At 42.6% G+C, this 5,393-nt stretch overlaps 1 protein-coding gene across 3 annotated transcripts in view; it reads right to left on the bottom strand.

Annotated features, from left to right (window-relative positions):
- LOC110298883 (NACHT, LRR and PYD domains-containing protein 9A) overlaps positions 1–3,912 on the bottom strand; it is a 38,406-nt gene extending 34,494 nt beyond the window's left edge. For all 3 annotated transcript variants that reach the window (XM_021168409.1, XM_021168410.1, XM_021168411.1), the window contains exon 1: positions 3,825–3,912. The gene's annotated coding sequence lies outside the window, so the exon portion shown is untranslated. The remainder of the gene's footprint in view (positions 1–3,824) is intronic.
- Positions 3,913–5,393: the final 1,481 nt, after the last annotated feature.

The following is a 5,393-nucleotide window of genomic DNA, read 5'->3' as shown; positions in this document are numbered from 1 at the left end:
GGGTAGGGAAGTGGGGGGGAGGGTATGGGGGACTTTTGGGATAGCATTGGAAATGTAATTGAGGAAAATATGTAATAAAAAATATTAAAAAAAATTTTAAATCCATGGCCTGGAGAAACAGCTTAGGGATTAAGAACATTGGCTGCACTTGCAGAACACCTGGATTTGAATCTCAGCATCTATACAACACAGTGGTTCATAACCACCTGTAATTCAGTGCACTCACTGATAAATGGATATTAGCCCAGAAACTTAGAATACCCAAGATACAATTTGCAAAACACATGAAACACAAGAAGAAGGAAGACCAAAGTGTGGATAGTTCACAACTTTTTAGAATGGGGAACAAAATACCCATGGAGGGAGTCATAGAAAGAAAGTTTAGAGCTGAGATGGAAGAGAGGACCATCCAGAGACTTCCCCACTCGGGGATCCATCCCATAAACAGCCATCAAACCCAGACATTATTGCATATGCCAGCAAGATTTTGCTGACAGGACCCTGTTATAGCTGTCTCTTGTGAGGCTATGCCAGTGCCTGGCAAATACAGAAGTGTATGCTCACAGTCATCTATTAGATGGAACACAATGGAGGAGCCAGAGAAAGTACTCAAGGAGCTGAAGGGGTCTACAACCCCATAGGAGGAACAACAATATGAACCAACCAGTACCCCCCAGAGCTAGTGTCTCTAGCTGCTTATGTAGCAGAAGATGGCCTAGTCAGCCATCATTGGGGGGAGAGACCCTTGGTCTTGCAAAGATTATGTGCCCCAGTACAGAGGAATGTTAGGGCCAGGAAGCAGGAGTGGGTGGGTTGGGGAGCAGGGTGGGGAGAGGGTATAGGGGACTTTTGGGATAGCATTTGAAATTTAAATGAAGAAAATATCTAAAAAAAAAGAAAAAGACATAGTCTTATTGAACCTAGGCAGACCTCAGACTCACTGTGAATCTGAAAACATCCCTGAACTTCTGATTGTAGTTGATCTTTGCTATATCATGGGTTCTTCTATTTAACACCCCTATACCCCCTGTTTTCACATCCCAGGACACTAGATAGGAGAGAAACAAGGATAAACAAGTGGACAGAGATTCCTGAATCTAATTTCTTTCCTTTTGTTTCTCTTTTGACCATGGCTACTAACAAACCATAACCAGCCTCCCTAAATGACCAACAACCCCCCTTTGGGGCCCTACCATTTATATACTCTTTGAAACTTGCTGAATTCCAAATTTCACACAATTGCAGAAATCATCTGCAGCTGGCAAAACCATGCTTCTGCTAGAGCATGAGGCAAATCATGGTCAGCTCTTGCAGACAGCTGAAAGTAGTTCTACATACCTACAAATGGGAATAAAGTGAAATCACAGTCTTATAACATTTCTGTGTTTTTTTTAAAGAAACCCAGAATTCTAGAATCCACAAAAATGCCACTACATCTTATCCTCCAGTATCCACCTCCCAAGTTCTGGGATCACAATTGTGATCTAACATTGCTGATTAAAAGAAAAATCAATCACAAGTGTGGAGGGAGGGAGGGAGGGAGTGACCTGGGAGGGAAAGTGGACAGGGGAGGGGAGTGGAGTGGGACAGGGGAACCTGATATGGTATTGAGTGAGGGAAAATGAAGCCATGAGGGCCAGCAGAAAGAATGGAAACAAGCAATCTCAGGAGATAGGAGGTTGGGGGGACCCTCCAGAATGCACCAGAGACCTGGGAGGTAAGAGATTATCAGGACTCAAAAGGAAGGACCTTATAAATGCCCTACAGTATGGAGAAAGGACTTATAGAACCCACCTCCAGCAGGAAGACAGGACATCAAGTGAGGGATGGGGTTGTCATTCCACAGTCACCATTCTGACCCATAATTGTTCCTGTCTGAAAGAATTACAGGGATGGAAATGGAGAGGAGCTTGAGAAAAAAAGGTCTAGTGACAATCCCAAAGTGGGATCCAGCTCAAGGGGAGATCCCAAGGCCTGACACTGTTACTGAGGCTATGAAGTGCTCACAAAAAGGGACCTATCATGACTGCCCTCCAAAAGACCCAACAAGCAGATGAGAGAGTCAGATGCAAATATTTTCACCCAACCAATTGACAGAAGCAGCTGACCCCTGTTGTTGAATTAGGGAAGGCTGAAAGAAGTTGAGAAGAGTGATCCTATAGAAGGAGCATCAGTCTGGAATCTTGCAAACACGGGACCACCAAACAGTCAGCATTCACCAGCTGGTATAAAGCCCCCATTACACATACAGTAGAGGACTCCTGGGTATGTGTTCATTCAAAGATGGTGTACCTAACTCTTAAGAGACTGGAGGCCCCAGGAAATTAAGAAGGTCAGGTAGTGTGGGGGTGGGGGTGGGGAGAAGGTATGGGATGTGGAACAGTCAGAGGGTGGATGGTGGGGTGAATAAAATATGGAGTGTAAAAAATAAAAGGCAAAGTATCAGCTCAGAGCCCCCTGACCATGTTTTCAGACCAAGTTCTCAGCACAAAGGAGATTTATTGGCTCCAGAGATTGACAGAGGGCAGGAAAAAAGAGACAAACACAGGAGATAGAGAATGAGGGAGAAGAAGAGAGGAAGAAGGAGACTGAGAAAAGAGGAAAGTGGTAAGGAGTATTTTGTTCATGGGTGGGGTGGGCAACAGACTGTCTCAAGATAGAGAGGAGACAGACATGGCACATAGGCCAATAGTGGCTTATAAAGGTACAAGGGGAAAGCCAGTTTTAGGAAGATGTGTTTTATTTTAACTGGGAATGTTAGTTAGATAAGCCAAAGGAGGCTTTTGATTGCTGGACTTCCAGTACTTTTATACCTGGTCATTGGTAGTTAGCATCAAGAGGAGGGATTGTCCAAATAAGGGGATAGCCTTTTGGGAACTAGCTTTAGGGGTATAATCTAGTGGCATTTAGCAAGGCAGAAGAAATGAGGGAGAAGGGCAAGTCCTGCCAGAGCCATGCCAGTCACATTTGAGGTGACCAGAGCTCTGTTACTGATATGATACAATTCTGAGGAAGGAACCCCCAGGTCCATGCATGCCAGACCTGGCCAGCACCAACTAAACTATGTTTTTAGCCCTAATTTAAAAAAAAAATGAGCCTTGACTCCTTTTAGATGGATTCTTTTCTTTCATCCAGTTTAGAGTAGGAAAACAAAGTTTAATTTTTTTTTTACTTAATTTATTTTGAGACAGTTTTCACTGTGTAACCCTAGCTGGCTTGAAACTCCCTATGTAGACCAGAATAGCCTAAAACTCACAGAGGTATGTCTGCATCTGCCTCTTCAGTACTAAGAATATAGTTGTGTGCCACCATGTCTAGCCTATTACATTTTTGGGGGGAAGTGGGGGCAGGCATGTGCTACAGTGCACATGTGAAGGTCAGAAAAACTTCTGGAGATATTGTACCTCCTTCTATCAAGTAGGTGCCACAGATGCAAGGCAGATGTTTGCTGCCTTGGTAGCAAACACCTTTCCTATCTGAGCCACCTCATCAGCCTAAGGGAAACATAGACTTTTAAAGGGAAGAAATCTCAGGTACACAGTCTCTACAAATTGGCATACTTTTCATTAGAATTCTTCCTTGCAACAATAAAAAGAAAGATATCATCTGGACCCCCCTCTTCTGTTCATTCCTCTAAACAAGTAAGAGAACAATTGAGAAATGATACAGTGATGGTACAGTTAATTGTATGGACTTATATAAAATCAGAGTAATGAATGAGGGCCAAAGGTTTACTCATGATTCTGTAGACCATCAGTAAAACATTGAATGGAGGAAACAGACAGAGATAAAAGATATTTCAGTACAGAAAATGAGTTCCTTACCCAGTCCAGACCGGGTCCCATGGGCTAGTACTTATTGAAGGGCCACTGTGAAAAACTAAGACTGACTAAGAAGCTATGCTAGCTTCTTGATTGGCTGTATACCTCGCCCTTTCATTGGCTGCTATAGCTTTATCATTGGCTGCAGGCTTTGTCAAAATTATTTCACCTGTGCTATTAGGTTTCAGGTATAAGTGATCACCATTGAGCTGAATCCTGGAAACTCTTGTGATGCTGGTAATGAAATTATCATTATTATAATATAAGATAGTGACAGTAGTTTAATCCCAGGACCTCTCTGAACAGCTCTTTGCTCCCAATGAGAGAGGCAGGTTATGGGATCCATTCAACATAGAATCAAAATATCTGATTACCTTTATTCTATGTTTTTTTTTCCCAAGGGAAAACATTTTATCAGTATAGATTTTAACAGCAGGATCTAAGAATTGTCTGTGATGGAGTAAATGGTGGCTCTTGAATGACTAGTTACATTTACAAAGCACAGAAGCTGATGTCTTTGGGTGTCTAACAGCTCTCCGAGTTCCTCTTGCATCTCTAACATCAGGTGAGAGCTGATGTGTGTAAGGCTTTTCTCACCAAGTCACCACACGATCTGACTGACCTATGTCAACAGGAATATTACCATACCTAATTTACAAAGTACTTGAGGATATCAGAGAAGAGGCTAGAGTTGAGGAGACAACTGCCTGGTCAACACAAATTTTAATCATTTTCCTGTGTTGCCCCACCGCAGTGGTTCTCACCCTTGCTAATGCTGTCACCATTATGTTCCTTATGTTATGGTGATGCTACATCATAACTGTAATTTTGGTACTGTAAATATCTGTAAATATCCATGTCTTCCAGGTGTCTTGGGTAACCCCTGTGAAAACATCATTCAACTCCCAAGTAGGTTTAAAGTCACAGGTTGAGAACCATGTGTCTACAGGAAACCTGAACCCTGTTCAGGAATAAAAGGTCCTGTGATGGGGCAGTGGACAGGTGTGACTGAATTTTATTTAGGGCAATAGAGATTAGAAGCTTCTGAATCCTCTCTACAAGATCTCCACCAACAAATGCTTCACACCTGCCTTGAAATTCTGTCCAGATTTCCTCACATTGCCTCTCTAAATGATACCTAGCTATGTCAGATAACACATTACAAGAAATACATCTTGACGTCTTTGTAAAACATGATATTATATTTATTTGTTGGGAGCCATGCATTTGTCGATGTCAGAGGACAACTTGTAGGAGTCAGTACTCTTGTTCCACCTATATCTCCCAGTGATTAAACTCAGAGTGTCATGCTTGGTAGCAAGCGCCTCTACCCACTGAGTCATCTCACTGGCCTTGGTTTCTCTCTTTCGTTTTTATATTTATTGTCTTGAAGGCTGGTGAGATTCTTTAGTGGACAGAGCATTTGCTGGGGAAACACNGACAGCCNGAGTTTACTTCCCAGAACTGTCATAAAAGTTAGACAGGGAGAACCAAGTCCCAACCTGTCCTCTGACCTTCACACATGTGACACAACATAGAAACACGTGTCTACAGAATACCAAATACATAAAG

Source organism: Mus caroli, chromosome 7 (genome assembly GCF_900094665.2).
Source record: "Mus caroli chromosome 7, CAROLI_EIJ_v1.1, whole genome shotgun sequence".
NCBI lineage: Eukaryota > Metazoa > Chordata > Mammalia > Rodentia > Muridae > Mus > Mus caroli.
The sequence above is the reverse complement of the archived record's forward strand: the minus strand, read 5'-3'. Positions and strand labels throughout refer to the sequence as shown.